Below are 17,100 nucleotides of genomic sequence, written 5' to 3'. Positions count from 1 at the left end.
ATTCCAACCCGAAAGAATGTGGGTTGGACCTAAGTCGGCCCATTTTTAATTCTTGCCCGATAGTAAAGAGTGTTATGTGGCCCGACCATTTTGCCAACTCTATGATTAAGTTTGCAACTTGTCACGTGTGAGACTTTGTCTTGTTCCACTTGATCAATCCTTGGAGTTGATCAATTTGATGAGTATTGAATGAATTTTGTATTTGTTTTAAAAATATGAATTTCATATATTTAAAATATTAAATAGAGATTAATAGTTATTTATTATTTGTGTAAAAAAATTATATTGTCAATCAATTAAAAATCACAGTTGAATTGACTTTTAAGGTAATTATTTAAAATTTAATAAACTTAGCATATATGATAGTTTGTAATTAGATAATGTTGTAAATAATTATGCATTGTTACTGCATTGTCTATTTTTATTTAATATTTTCTTTATACAATAATAAAAGTTGTTATAAAAATTACTTAAAATATATAAGTAAAGAGAAAAAAAAAATTAAAAAATTATTAATTCTAGATGCAACCAAATTTAACTTTTCTTTGTATATTAAAAGAAAGATATTAAAAAGTGATCAAAAGTTATTATTGAGAAATAAAAATTATTTTTTATTTAAAAGTTTTCTTAGTGTATCCCATGGTGATTTGTAATACTTTTTAATTGTTAATAAAAAAAATTATTATTAATTCTTTAATTAGTATTTTTAGCAAAATCCTAACCGGTGTAATTTTATTTCTACAATATCTTATCTTAATACTTATAAATCCAATTATTTCTCCAATCATTTTTTCTCGCTCATACTAAGGGTTAAATTGTAATTTTCAATGCAAAGTCTATTTGTGTAACTCTAGATAATCCATAATCAACTCCTGGAATAAATGACATTTGTTGCGTACCTTTGATGGCTTCGATGATTTCTAGCAAGGTTTCATGATAGGTAAAAGGAAAGGCAAAAAACAAGAAAGAAAATGGAAATCAATGACTACAACGAATTTGGTGGCATCTCTTCTTTGTAGTCTTCGCCGGAGAATCACAAAAGTTGCAGCATGAGGGTTTCAACGACATTTGAGATGGCAATATTAGCTTATTCTTTTTGGGATTTGTTTTGATTGTAGTTTTCTTTTTTTCATTTATGTAATTGATTGATTTCAATCCTTTAATGGACTCAAAATTGTGTTCAGACTATCTATTAATTTCTACAATCTCAATATTTCTTTTTGTGTGGTCTTAACATTCACCCATTATATAATTCTATTTCTTAGGGATGGTGCAATCAGAAAGGATGTACAAAGAATGGTACATGAGAAAGGAAATGTAACCTGGGAAATATGACTCTCTAGGTATAATCTTTTGTCATTCATTTTTTGAACTTTTCTTTTGGTTTTACACTTTTGACACAACAGAATTAAATTCAATTGTGTGTTCTTGAATGGTAATGTCATTTTATAAGACTTGTATGACAATAGTTTCTAAAAAAAAATTATGCATGACTAGATAATTGAATCCAATAAAAACATTGGAATTTCAATAAGTACATGATTAATGTTACACCTAACTTGGAGACAGTCTTGAATTTGCTTAAAAACTACTTAGGTTGGCCATGGACAATGTTTTGAAGGATTGTGTACATGTTGTGATATCCTGAAAGACCAATTCAATTTGTTGCATAGTTAGAATGGAATGGAAATAATGGATTACACACCCTCTTTTTCTAATGAGTTTAAAAACTATGGAACTTAGGTTGTTACAATAAAGTGATTAATTTGAATTTCAATAACCAAATGGTTGTAAAATTTTGTTTTTATATTGATTCCAACAAGAATTTGAATTTCAATAATCAAATGGATTATATGTTTGCCTCATTTTCTAACTCAGTACTGTCAGCCTCTGCTTAGTTTAGCTTTGATGCCTATTCCAAGAAAATTTGTCTAGCAATAAAGATTATATGTTTGCCTCATTTTCTAGTTTAGTTTTGTTAGTTATCTTATTTTGCTTGGTTTGATTCATTTTCTGCTTATTGAAATTGGGTATTGAAAAGCTACTAAGAGGGATTGATCAAATTGTTTTCTTTTCTACAATAAAAGAAAAACAAAATAAGATGGGAGTATATTAATGGAAGCAAAAGGAACATTACCATATCATGGAAGACATATCTTGATTTTATGTGCTAGGTGTTTCCTTTTGAGTACTTATTGTGCTTTGACATGTGATTCTTTTGATTAGATGGTCATATGAAAATGTTTGGAGTGTATTTGGTGTTTTTCACAAAAACAGAATAAACCTAGACTTAATGAAGTTCAATCCATACTTATCAATATCTTTTGGGGACTATTTATTTGTGTAGCCACATTCTTCATCTTCCATAGATCTTTAGTTTCTCTTCAAGTCCTTGAATATTTACTTATATTTTTGTGTTTTGCATGGAGAGTAGGGTAAGCAATTTGTATGATAGGTACCAAAGAATTCCAAGGATTATTTTTCTTTGGTTCCTTATGTTTTCTCATAGATATGGAAGTGTTTTCAATAGCATTGTCGATGGGAGGTTCACTGTCTTTGTGATTGGGAGAGAATTATGAATTGGTGAAGAATGTCTTTATATATTAACTTGAAAAGAAAGATTGAGAAATGCAATGGCAGATCATGAGAATAAAATTGTACAAATTAGGATGGCCTTGAGTGAACAAAATTGTACAAATTGCTGCTTTTTTAACCATGATTAATAATTTAATATGTTATTTCACATGAATGTCATAACTAGATAAGAAGAATATGATCCTCATTTTTTCTATCTTTGATTTGTAGACTTAAATCTTTCTTCCATTGGACAAGTACCAGGCTAGAACGCGTCTAAACATTACTTAAAGCTACATTGATAAACTCTCTTCAGCTTCATGCTAAAGAATTTTTGATGTACTTATGGATCTGCATCAATATTATGTTTAAAAACTTTTAAAAGATAGCAAATTGATGCAAGTACCATATCTTGCAGTTATTAAATTGTAGACTTATTAACTTTTTCATGTTGTCACATTTTTTTTATGGAGACTTCTACACTTCGATGTTAATTTTGGTAGGTGCCAAGTTTTCTTTATATTTAAACACTCCATTACTTTTTGTTTTCAAATCAAAAGCTTTTTATTGTGTAATAGAATAAGAAATTAACAAAAGAGTGATTGAAGCAAGGTCAGGTATCACATGTGAATTTTTCATTATTGTATGCATACTTATAGCTCTGTCTCTTCTATTATATGTCTATTTGTCTGCTAAATTTTTCATTCCCTGTCCTTTTCTTCATGAGTATGGTAGGTGATCTACTAACCCTTAAGTTTAAAATAATTCATACGTAATTTCAAAGTAATGAATATTAGCATAATCATCTTTTTATACCATTTTTTTGTGACTGTCTTCTTTATTGATAATATTTTTTCCTACTTTTCTTGCTTAGCTAATGATAGAATATTCTTTGACAAATCATTATTCATTCAAGCATAAATCAATGGACTTTAAGAAGTCAAGCATAATCTTCTTGGTACATATTTATTTTTTTATATAGGAAATATTTATTTGCTTAACTGGAAGAAATCTAATATACAATTATTGGTTCATACCTTATGTATTTCTCATCAATGGATTATCTTGCATAAATCATAAATGTGCTCGTAGTTGCAACTTTTATCAGGGGTGAAATCCAACACATTACTATTGGACTGAGCTCCAAAAGGTCCAATGATGAATCAATATTGAATATAACCACTCTAGTGTTAGCAAGGGGTTTCATGTTGTCCATCTTTAAAAATCAAGTCATGGTTGTTTGTTTTCTAAACCTTTCTATTGTTTTTTTTATAGGTAGGTTGGAGCTCTAACACAATAATCAAAGTTCCTCTTCATTTTTACACATTTTTTAGTAAACCAAAAAAAAGTAGGAGAAAGAGAGACTAGAAAATGGAGATTTTCTCATCTTATATGTTAAGGCAGGAAATGCATGAAGGTATAAATGCTTTGGGTTTATCACTAAGGGATTGGACTTTTAAAATAGTCAATAGTTGTTTTTGTTTAACATACATTTAGAATGGAATTTGAAGAGTGGAATTGTACATATGTCAATAAAATAGTTAGGAACCTTATTTTGCCTTTTTTTCTTAATTTCATCTTAGTTTAATTTGTGTTTTTTGTGTCAAATTTCAAAATTTGTTTTTTGAAAGATGGTTATAATATGCTTGTTGGTGTGTTGTATAATATTGCTTTCTTTCTGTTTTGATTGGACTCATAATTTTTTATATATGAGCATGGAGATAATATTGTCAAAGAGAAAATGGACAACAAAACATTTGAAAGAATGAAGTTACAATGACTTTCCTAAACAGTTTTGCATTAAACAATTTCCACCAAAAAATATAAATGGATGAATTATTGAACATAGTCTCAAATTGAAATGAAAGAACAACTACATTGTCGGTTCAAAAGGAAGGTACTTTTGATTAAAGCATAAAATGATATAGTCAAATGACTGTACTATTTCTTGAGGGATAAAATGTTTACGAAAGCCAAAGTTGATATGGTTTTTGCATGAAGATTGCAAAATGAAATTTAATGTCAAGAAAATTGACATTCAAAGATTCTTTGCATTACAATTTTGGAAACAATCTCTATAACATTGGCTTTGACTATCAATAAATGCATCCTAGGGTGAATTTAACTTCAATACCTAGATAAATAAATAAAAGATAAAAATGAGTCATGAAAGCAAAATTATATGTCCTTAGATATGGAAAAAGAAATAATTAAGTAGACACATAATTTTAATAGCCATTTGAATCATTTTGATAGGTTATCGTTTGAAATAGTATCTCCCAAACAAAAGATAAAATTAATGAATCATTGCAATCATGTTTTTAATTTTAGGGTCTTGAATATCAATAAAAATGCTACAATAGTCCTTAGATATGGAAAAAGTAATTTACAATATATTTTGGGATCATTTTAATTGGTTATATTATAATTATGTGTTTTGGAAAGACATTGGAATTTTTTGTAATACTAGTACCTTATAGTCTCTTTGCAATAAAGCAAGGTAAAAGGACAAAATAATAAGTTACACTAAATAACTGTTTTTGGGACATAAATACAATAAATAATACTAACATGCAAATAAATAAACAAAAGTGTAATAAGGATAACAATAATCTGTTGGAACTATAAAACTTTACAATTAATTTTATTCTTTGATCTACTTAATATTTAAATTGTGTACTTTTAGTTACTCCACCATTTTGTAATAAGGAGTAATTACCACAAATATGAATTTGATGAAAGTAAGAAATGGAAATTTTCTCTTTTTTTTGGTGAACTCCTCCTTTATTTATATTAAACGAAGCCAAGGGTAAAAAAAAAATGAAATTACTAAGAAATTAAAAGCAAAGTAGCCATTCCCATACAATAAGCAGTGAGTGACTCCCTAATAGCTTTAGGAGGCTACTCAAACAACACACGAGGTGACTTCAAATCAAGAGCAAGATTCGCCAATGCATTTGTGCAAGAATTTTCCTCAAGATAAATGTGAGACAACTTAATCATCCACCCAATATTCATAAACATCTATCTCCTTTAACCAAATGTGATTTGAATTCTATCTTATTGCTAAAAAAAGAGAAATACAAGCAATAGACTCTTTTGAACACATTCTCTTCTATTGGATGAAAATGATTGGAAATCACACATTTTAGCAAGTTTCACTTCTAATTCAATAAATTTCAACCAATAATTGAGTGTGTCAAAATGTGTTGCTAAAACTCCCCAACAACAAAACGTTGGTTATATTGTGTTTGTGGTAATTAATTTATATTAGTTAATGTTAGTGATATCTCTATAACACTCTTTGTGATTTATTGGAGATAACCAATTTTGGTGGGTTCTAAAGCAAAATTAGGAGAAAAACCATTAAATGATATGTGAAACCCACCAAAATTGGTGATTTCGAATAAATTTCAACTAATCACATAGAAAGTATAGAAAATGGTGTTAGAAAGAGTGTCATTAGCCTTTCAGTTAAATAAATTTGACATAGTAAATAAATAGTTAGATTTTTATGGAGCATTTATATGCGCAGTTGCTCACGTTTGATGCTCATATATCATGCTTGAAACAACATCAACATAATTATAACCCTGACTCTAAAAATCTTAATTTTCCTTAAAGAAAATCATTTATTTTTTGTACCAATACAAGGGTTATATATCTATTAACTTGGTGACAATTATGCATGTTGGAATCATTGAGGAAGCCAAAGCACAATACAACACTCCCATAGATATCGGTTGCAATTCCTAAGAGCCTAACATATGACAAGTATTTGACTGACACACAATCAAAGCTTCTTCTTGGCAAATATAGTGCATTCAAGAATATGGAAAAGGTAGACTCAAGTTGTGAATGCCATCTCACCTGCTGCTACACGCTGATGTACAAGTGTTGTAACCAATCAAACTAAAGATGTGTGCCACTGTCAGTAGCAAAGTACCCCTTCTTTTGGTCGACTCCAACCAATGGTTCCATCACAACCATGGCCTCATATTGTGAAAGAGGCACGTGAGATCAAGGCTTCTCAATAATAGGAATATGTAGGAGACATGACATAACATCTAGTGTAATGGTCATCTACCTTACATGAAAGAGGCACTTGAGATCAAGGCTTCCCAATAATAGGAATATGTAGGAGACATGACATAACATCTAGTGTAATGGTCATCTACCTTACATGAAGGTAAAATAAGTTGGTGTCCTTATGCCACCCGCACCACTCAAGAAATGCAAATAATATGACTTTTATTTACCATGTTATACTGTGCATGTGCGAGAAAAGCCAACCTTGAGCCTGCCACATACCTAGGGATGGCAAAATAGGCTCGGATCCTATGAGTATCTACAAGCAGGATGGACAATTACCCACTTATTGGGACTGGGAATGGGGATAAATATTTACTTGTAATTTTTTGCGAGAAGGGGTGCAAGTACAGTGTTATAGTACCCACCCCGCCTTGCCTCACACATATTTGCCATACATAATAAATATTAATATAATTAAGATTTTGTTTAAGTAAATAATTTATGCCTCATTTTCTAGTTTAGTTTTGTTAGTTATCTTATTTTGCTTGGTTTGATTCATTTTCTGCTTATTGAAATTGGGTATTGAAAAGCTACTAAGAGGGATTGATCAAATTGTTTTCTTTTCTACAATAAAAGAAAAACAAAATAAGATGGGAGTATATTAATGGAAGCAAAAGGAACATTACCATATCATGGAAGACATATCTTGATTTTATGTGCTAGGTGTTTCCTTTTGAGTACTTATTGTGCTTTGACATGTGATTCTTTTGATTAGATGGTCATATGAAAATGTTTGGAGTGTATTTGGTGTTTTTCACAAAAACAGAATAAACCTAGACTTAATGAAGTTCAATCCATACTTATCAATATCTTTTGGGGACTATTTATTTGTGTAGCCACATTCTTCATCTTCCATAGATCTTTAGTTTCTCTTCAAGTCCTTGAATATTTACTTATATTTTTGTGTTTTGCATGGAGAGTAGGGTAAGCAATTTGTATGATAGGTACCAAAGAATTCCAAGGATTATTTTTCTTTGGTTCCTTATGTTTTCTCATAGATATGGAAGTGTTTTCAATAGCATTGTCGATGGGAGGTTCACTGTCTTTGTGATTGGGAGAGAATTATGAATTGGTGAAGAATGTCTTTATATATTAACTTGAAAAGAAAGATTGAGAAATGCAATGGCAGATCATGAGAATAAAATTGTACAAATTAGGATGGCCTTGAGTGAACAAAATTGTACAAATTGCTGCTTTTTTAACCATGATTAATAATTTAATATGTTATTTCACATGAATGTCATAACTAGATAAGAAGAATATGATCCTCATTTTTTCTATCTTTGATTTGTAGACTTAAATCTTTCTTCCATTGGACAAGTACCAGGCTAGAACGCGTCTAAACATTACTTAAAGCTACATTGATAAACTCTCTTCAGCTTCATGCTAAAGAATTTTTGATGTACTTATGGATCTGCATCAATATTATGTTTAAAAACTTTTAAAAGATAGCAAATTGATGCAAGTACCATATCTTGCAGTTATTAAATTGTAGACTTATTAACTTTTTCATGTTGTCACATTTTTTTTATGGAGACTTCTACACTTCGATGTTAATTTTGGTAGGTGCCAAGTTTTCTTTATATTTAAACACTCCATTACTTTTTGTTTTCAAATCAAAAGCTTTTTATTGTGTAATAGAATAAGAAATTAACAAAAGAGTGATTGAAGCAAGGTCAGGTATCACATGTGAATTTTTCATTATTGTATGCATACTTATAGCTCTGTCTCTTCTATTATATGTCTATTTGTCTGCTAAATTTTTCATTCCCTGTCCTTTTCTTCATGAGTATGGTAGGTGATCTACTAACCCTTAAGTTTAAAATAATTCATACGTAATTTCAAAGTAATGAATATTAGCATAATCATCTTTTTATACCATTTTTTTGTGACTGTCTTCTTTATTGATAATATTTTTTCCTACTTTTCTTGCTTAGCTAATGATAGAATATTCTTTGACAAATCATTATTCATTCAAGCATAAATCAATGGACTTTAAGAAGTCAAGCATAATCTTCTTGGTACATATTTATTTTTTTATATAGGAAATATTTATTTGCTTAACTGGAAGAAATCTAATATACAATTATTGGTTCATACCTTATGTATTTCTCATCAATGGATTATCTTGCATAAATCATAAATGTGCTCGTAGTTGCAACTTTTATCAGGGGTGAAATCCAACACATTACTATTGGACTGAGCTCCAAAAGGTCCAATGATGAATCAATATTGAATATAACCACTCTAGTGTTAGCAAGGGGTTTCATGTTGTCCATCTTTAAAAATCAAGTCATGGTTGTTTGTTTTCTAAACCTTTCTATTGTTTTTTTTATAGGTAGGTTGGAGCTCTAACACAATAATCAAAGTTCCTCTTCATTTTTACACATTTTTTAGTAAACCAAAAAAAAGTAGGAGAAAGAGAGACTAGAAAATGGAGATTTTCTCATCTTATATGTTAAGGCAGGAAATGCATGAAGGTATAAATGCTTTGGGTTTATCACTAAGGGATTGGACTTTTAAAATAGTCAATAGTTGTTTTTGTTTAACATACATTTAGAATGGAATTTGAAGAGTGGAATTGTACATATGTCAATAAAATAGTTAGGAACCTTATTTTGCCTTTTTTTCTTAATTTCATCTTAGTTTAATTTGTGTTTTTTGTGTCAAATTTCAAAATTTGTTTTTTGAAAGATGGTTATAATATGCTTGTTGGTGTGTTGTATAATATTGCTTTCTTTCTGTTTTGATTGGACTCATAATTTTTTATATATGAGCATGGAGATAATATTGTCAAAGAGAAAATGGACAACAAAACATTTGAAAGAATGAAGTTACAATGACTTTCCTAAACAGTTTTGCATTAAACAATTTCCACCAAAAAATATAAATGGATGAATTATTGAACATAGTCTCAAATTGAAATGAAAGAACAACTACATTGTCGGTTCAAAAGGAAGGTACTTTTGATTAAAGCATAAAATGATATAGTCAAATGACTGTACTATTTCTTGAGGGATAAAATGTTTACGAAAGCCAAAGTTGATATGGTTTTTGCATGAAGATTGCAAAATGAAATTTAATGTCAAGAAAATTGACATTCAAAGATTCTTTGCATTACAATTTTGGAAACAATCTCTATAACATTGGCTTTGACTATCAATAAATGCATCCTAGGGTGAATTTAACTTCAATACCTAGATAAATAAATAAAAGATAAAAATGAGTCATGAAAGCAAAATTATATGTCCTTAGATATGGAAAAAGAAATAATTAAGTAGACACATAATTTTAATAGCCATTTGAATCATTTTGATAGGTTATCGTTTGAAATAGTATCTCCCAAACAAAAGATAAAATTAATGAATCATTGCAATCATGTTTTTAATTTTAGGGTCTTGAATATCAATAAAAATGCTACAATAGTCCTTAGATATGGAAAAAGTAATTTACAATATATTTTGGGATCATTTTAATTGGTTATATTATAATTATGTGTTTTGGAAAGACATTGGAATTTTTTGTAATACTAGTACCTTATAGTCTCTTTGCAATAAAGCAAGGTAAAAGGACAAAATAATAAGTTACACTAAATAACTGTTTTTGGGACATAAATACAATAAATAATACTAACATGCAAATAAATAAACAAAAGTGTAATAAGGATAACAATAATCTGTTGGAACTATAAAACTTTACAATTAATTTTATTCTTTGATCTACTTAATATTTAAATTGTGTACTTTTAGTTACTCCACCATTTTGTAATAAGGAGTAATTACCACAAATATGAATTTGATGAAAGTAAGAAATGGAAATTTTCTCTTTTTTTTGGTGAACTCCTCCTTTATTTATATTAAACGAAGCCAAGGGTAAAAAAAAAAATGAAATTACTAAGAAATTAAAAGCAAAGTAGCCATTCCCATACAATAAGCAGTGAGTGACTCCCTAATAGCTTTAGGAGGCTACTCAAACAACACACGAGGTGACTTCAAATCAAGAGCAAGATTCGCCAATGCATTTGTGCAAGAATTTTCCTCAAGATAAATGTGAGACAACTTAATCATCCACCCAATATTCATAAACATCTATCTCCTTTAACCAAATGTGATTTGAATTCTATCTTATTGCTAAAAAAAGAGAAATACAAGCAATAGACTCTTTTGAACACATTCTCTTCTATTGGATGAAAATGATTGGAAATCACACATTTTAGCAAGTTTCACTTCTAATTCAATAAATTTCAACCAATAATTGAGTGTGTCAAAATGTGTTGCTAAAACTCCCCAACAACAAAACGTTGGTTATATTGTGTTTGTGGTAATTAATTTATATTAGTTAATGTTAGTGATATCTCTATAACACTCTTTGTGATTTATTGGAGATAACCAATTTTGGTGGGTTCTAAAGCAAAATTAGGAGAAAAACCATTAAATGATATGTGAAACCCACCAAAATTGGTGATTTCGAATAAATTTCAACTAATCACATAGAAAGTATAGAAAATGGTGTTAGAAAGAGTGTCATTAGCCTTTCAGTTAAATAAATTTGACATAGTAAATAAATAGTTAGATTTTTATGGAGCATTTATATGCGCAGTTGCTCACGTTTGATGCTCATATATCATGCTTGAAACAACATCAACATAATTATAACCCTGACTCTAAAAATCTTAATTTTCCTTAAAGAAAATCATTTATTTTTTGTACCAATACAAGGGTTATATATCTATTAACTTGGTGACAATTATGCATGTTGGAATCATTGAGGAAGCCAAAGCACAATACAACACTCCCATAGATATCGGTTGCAATTCCTAAGAGCCTAACATATGACAAGTATTTGACTGACACACAATCAAAGCTTCTTCTTGGCAAATATAGTGCATTCAAGAATATGGAAAAGGTAGACTCAAGTTGTGAATGCCATCTCACCTGCTGCTACACGCTGATGTACAAGTGTTGTAACCAATCAAACTAAAGATGTGTGCCACTGTCAGTAGCAAAGTACCCCTTCTTTTGGTCGACTCCAACCAATGGTTCCATCACAACCATGGCCTCATATTGTGAAAGAGGCACGTGAGATCAAGGCTTCTCAATAATAGGAATATGTAGGAGACATGACATAACATCTAGTGTAATGGTCATCTACCTTACATGAAAGAGGCACTTGAGATCAAGGCTTCCCAATAATAGGAATATGTAGGAGACATGACATAACATCTAGTGTAATGGTCATCTACCTTACATGAAGGTAAAATAAGTTGGTGTCCTTATGCCACCCGCACCACTCAAGAAATGCAAATAATATGACTTTTATTTACCATGTTATACTGTGCATGTGCGAGAAAAGCCAACCTTGAGCCTGCCACATACCTAGGGATGGCAAAATAGGCTCGGATCCTATGAGTATCTACAAGCAGGATGGACAATTACCCACTTATTGGGACTGGGAATGGGGATAAATATTTACTTGTAATTTTTTGCGAGAAGGGGTGCAAGTACAGTGTTATAGTACCCACCCCGCCTTGCCTCACACATATTTGCCATACATAATAAATATTAATATAATTAAGATTTTGTTTAAGTAAATAATTTATGCCTCATTTTCTAGTTTAGTTTTGTTAGTTATCTTATTTTGCTTGGTTTGATTCATTTTCTGCTTATTGAAATTGGGTATTGAAAAGCTACTAAGAGGGATTGATCAAATTGTTTTCTTTTCTACAATAAAAGAAAAACAAAATAAGATGGGAGTATATTAATGGAAGCAAAAGGAACATTACCATATCATGGAAGACATATCTTGATTTTATGTGCTAGGTGTTTCCTTTTGAGTACTTATTGTGCTTTGACATGTGATTCTTTTGATTAGATGGTCATATGAAAATGTTTGGAGTGTATTTGGTGTTTTTCACAAAAACAGAATAAACCTAGACTTAATGAAGTTCAATCCATACTTATCAATATCTTTTGGGGACTATTTATTTGTGTAGCCACATTCTTCATCTTCCATAGATCTTTAGTTTCTCTTCAAGTCCTTGAATATTTACTTATATTTTTGTGTTTTGCATGGAGAGTAGGGTAAGCAATTTGTATGATAGGTACCAAAGAATTCCAAGGATTATTTTTCTTTGGTTCCTTATGTTTTCTCATAGATATGGAAGTGTTTTCAATAGCATTGTCGATGGGAGGTTCACTGTCTTTGTGATTGGGAGAGAATTATGAATTGGTGAAGAATGTCTTTATATATTAACTTGAAAAGAAAGATTGAGAAATGCAATGGCAGATCATGAGAATAAAATTGTACAAATTAGGATGGCCTTGAGTGAACAAAATTGTACAAATTGCTGCTTTTTTAACCATGATTAATAATTTAATATGTTATTTCACATGAATGTCATAACTAGATAAGAAGAATATGATCCTCATTTTTTCTATCTTTGATTTGTAGACTTAAATCTTTCTTCCATTGGACAAGTACCAGGCTAGAACGCGTCTAAACATTACTTAAAGCTACATTGATAAACTCTCTTCAGCTTCATGCTAAAGAATTTTTGATGTACTTATGGATCTGCATCAATATTATGTTTAAAAACTTTTAAAAGATAGCAAATTGATGCAAGTACCATATCTTGCAGTTATTAAATTGTAGACTTATTAACTTTTTCATGTTGTCACATTTTTTTTATGGAGACTTCTACACTTCGATGTTAATTTTGGTAGGTGCCAAGTTTTCTTTATATTTAAACACTCCATTACTTTTTGTTTTCAAATCAAAAGCTTTTTATTGTGTAATAGAATAAGAAATTAACAAAAGAGTGATTGAAGCAAGGTCAGGTATCACATGTGAATTTTTCATTATTGTATGCATACTTATAGCTCTGTCTCTTCTATTATATGTCTATTTGTCTGCTAAATTTTTCATTCCCTGTCCTTTTCTTCATGAGTATGGTAGGTGATCTACTAACCCTTAAGTTTAAAATAATTCATACGTAATTTCAAAGTAATGAATATTAGCATAATCATCTTTTTATACCATTTTTTTGTGACTGTCTTCTTTATTGATAATATTTTTTCCTACTTTTCTTGCTTAGCTAATGATAGAATATTCTTTGACAAATCATTATTCATTCAAGCATAAATCAATGGACTTTAAGAAGTCAAGCATAATCTTCTTGGTACATATTTATTTTTTTATATAGGAAATATTTATTTGCTTAACTGGAAGAAATCTAATATACAATTATTGGTTCATACCTTATGTATTTCTCATCAATGGATTATCTTGCATAAATCATAAATGTGCTCGTAGTTGCAACTTTTATCAGGGGTGAAATCCAACACATTACTATTGGACTGAGCTCCAAAAGGTCCAATGATGAATCAATATTGAATATAACCACTCTAGTGTTAGCAAGGGGTTTCATGTTGTCCATCTTTAAAAATCAAGTCATGGTTGTTTGTTTTCTAAACCTTTCTATTGTTTTTTTTATAGGTAGGTTGGAGCTCTAACACAATAATCAAAGTTCCTCTTCATTTTTACACATTTTTTAGTAAACCAAAAAAAAGTAGGAGAAAGAAGACTAGAAAATGGAGATTTTCTCATCTTATATGTTAAGCAGGAAATGCATGAAGGTATAAATGCTTTGGTTTATCACTAAGGATTGGACTTTTAAATAGTCAATAGTTGTTTTTGTTTAACATACATTTAGAATGGAATTTGAAGAGTGGATTGTACATATGTCAATAAATAGTTAGGAACCTTATTTTGCTTTTTTTCTTAATTTCATCTTAGTTTAATTTGTGTTTTTTGTGTCAAATTTCAAATTTGTTTTTTGAAAATGGTTATAATATGCTTGTTGGTGTGTTGTATAATATTGCTTTTTTCTGTTTGATTGACTCATAATTTTTTATATGAGCATGGAGATAATATTGTCAAAGAGAAAATGGACAACAAAACATTTGAAAGAATGAAGTTACAATGACTTTCCTAAACAGTTTTGCATTAAACAATTTCCACCAAAAAATATAAATGGATGAATTATTGAACATAGTCTCAAATTGAAATGAAAGAACAACTACATTGTCGGTTCAAAAGGAAGGTACTTTTGATTAAAGCATAAAATGATATAGTCAAATGACTGTACTATTTCTTGAGGGATAAAATGTTTACGAAAGCCAAAGTTGATATGGTTTTTGCATGAAGATTGCAAAATGAAATTTAATGTCAAGAAAATTGACATTCAAAGATTCTTTGCATTACAATTTTGGAAACAATCTCTATAACATTGGCTTTGACTATCAATAAATGCATCCTAGGGTGAATTTAACTTCAATACCTAGATAAATAAATAAAAGATAAAAATGAGTCATGAAAGCAAAATTATATGTCCTTAGATATGGAAAAAGAAATAATTAAGTAGACACATAATTTTAATAGCCATTTGAATCATTTTGATAGGTTATCGTTTGAAATAGTATCTCCCAAACAAAAGATAAAATTAATGAATCATTGCAATCATGTTTTTAATTTTAGGGTCTTGAATATCAATAAAAATGCTACAATAGTCCTTAGATATGGAAAAAGTAATTTACAATATATTTTGGGATCATTTTAATTGGTTATATTATAATTATGTGTTTTGGAAAGACATTGGAATTTTTTGTAATACTAGTACCTTATAGTCTCTTTGCAATAAAGCAAGGTAAAAGGACAAAATAATAAGTTACACTAAATAACTGTTTTTGGGACATAAATACAATAAATAATACTAACATGCAAATAAATAAACAAAAGTGTAATAAGGATAACAATAATCTGTTGGAACTATAAAACTTTACAATTAATTTTATTCTTTGATCTACTTAATATTTAAATTGTGTACTTTTAGTTACTCCACCATTTTGTAATAAGGAGTAATTACCACAAATATGAATTTGATGAAAGTAAGAAATGGAAATTTTCTCTTTTTTTTGGTGAACTCCTCCTTTATTTATATTAAACGAAGCCAAGGGTAAAAAAAAAAATGAAATTACTAAGAAATTAAAAGCAAAGTAGCCATTCCCATACAATAAGCAGTGAGTGACTCCCTAATAGCTTTAGGAGGCTACTCAAACAACACACGAGGTGACTTCAAATCAAGAGCAAGATTCGCCAATGCATTTGTGCAAGAATTTTCCTCAAGATAAATGTGAGACAACTTAATCATCCACCCAATATTCATAAACATCTATCTCCTTTAACCAAATGTGATTTGAATTCTATCTTATTGCTAAAAAAAGAGAAATACAAGCAATAGACTCTTTTGAACACATTCTCTTCTATTGGATGAAAATGATTGGAAATCACACATTTTAGCAAGTTTCACTTCTAATTCAATAAATTTCAACCAATAATTGAGTGTGTCAAAATGTGTTGCTAAAACTCCCCAACAACAAAACGTTGGTTATATTGTGTTTGTGGTAATTAATTTATATTAGTTAATGTTAGTGATATCTCTATAACACTCTTTGTGATTTATTGGAGATAACCAATTTTGGTGGGTTCTAAAGCAAAATTAGGAGAAAAACCATTAAATGATATGTGAAACCCACCAAAATTGGTGATTTCGAATAAATTTCAACTAATCACATAGAAAGTATAGAAAATGGTGTTAGAAAGAGTGTCATTAGCCTTTCAGTTAAATAAATTTGACATAGTAAATAAATAGTTAGATTTTTATGGAGCATTTATATGCGCAGTTGCTCACGTTTGATGCTCATATATCATGCTTGAAACAACATCAACATAATTATAACCCTGACTCTAAAAATCTTAATTTTCCTTAAAGAAAATCATTTATTTTTTGTACCAATACAAGGGTTATATATCTATTAACTTGGTGACAATTATGCATGTTGGAATCATTGAGGAAGCCAAAGCACAATACAACACTCCCATAGATATCGGTTGCAATTCCTAAGAGCCTAACATATGACAAGTATTTGACTGACACACAATCAAAGCTTCTTCTTGGCAAATATAGTGCATTCAAGAATATGGAAAAGGTAGACTCAAGTTGTGAATGCCATCTCACCTGCTGCTACACGCTGATGTACAAGTGTTGTAACCAATCAAACTAAAGATGTGTGCCACTGTCAGTAGCAAAGTACCCCTTCTTTTGGTCGACTCCAACCAATGGTTCCATCACAACCATGGCCTCATATTGTGAAAGAGGCACGTGAGATCAAGGCTTCTCAATAATAGGAATATGTAGGAGACATGACATAACATCTAGTGTAATGGTCATCTACCTTACATGAAAGAGGCACTTGAGATCAAGGCTTCCCAATAATAGGAATATGTAGGAGACATGACATAACATCTAGTGTAATGGTCATCTACCTTACATGAAGGTAAAATAAGTTGGTGTCCTTATGCCACCCGCACCACTCA

The sequence above is a fragment of the Glycine soja genome, chromosome 20 (assembly GCF_004193775.1).
Source record: "Glycine soja cultivar W05 chromosome 20, ASM419377v2, whole genome shotgun sequence".
Lineage (NCBI taxonomy): Eukaryota > Viridiplantae > Streptophyta > Magnoliopsida > Fabales > Fabaceae > Glycine > Glycine soja.
Note: the sequence above shows the minus strand (reverse complement) of the source record.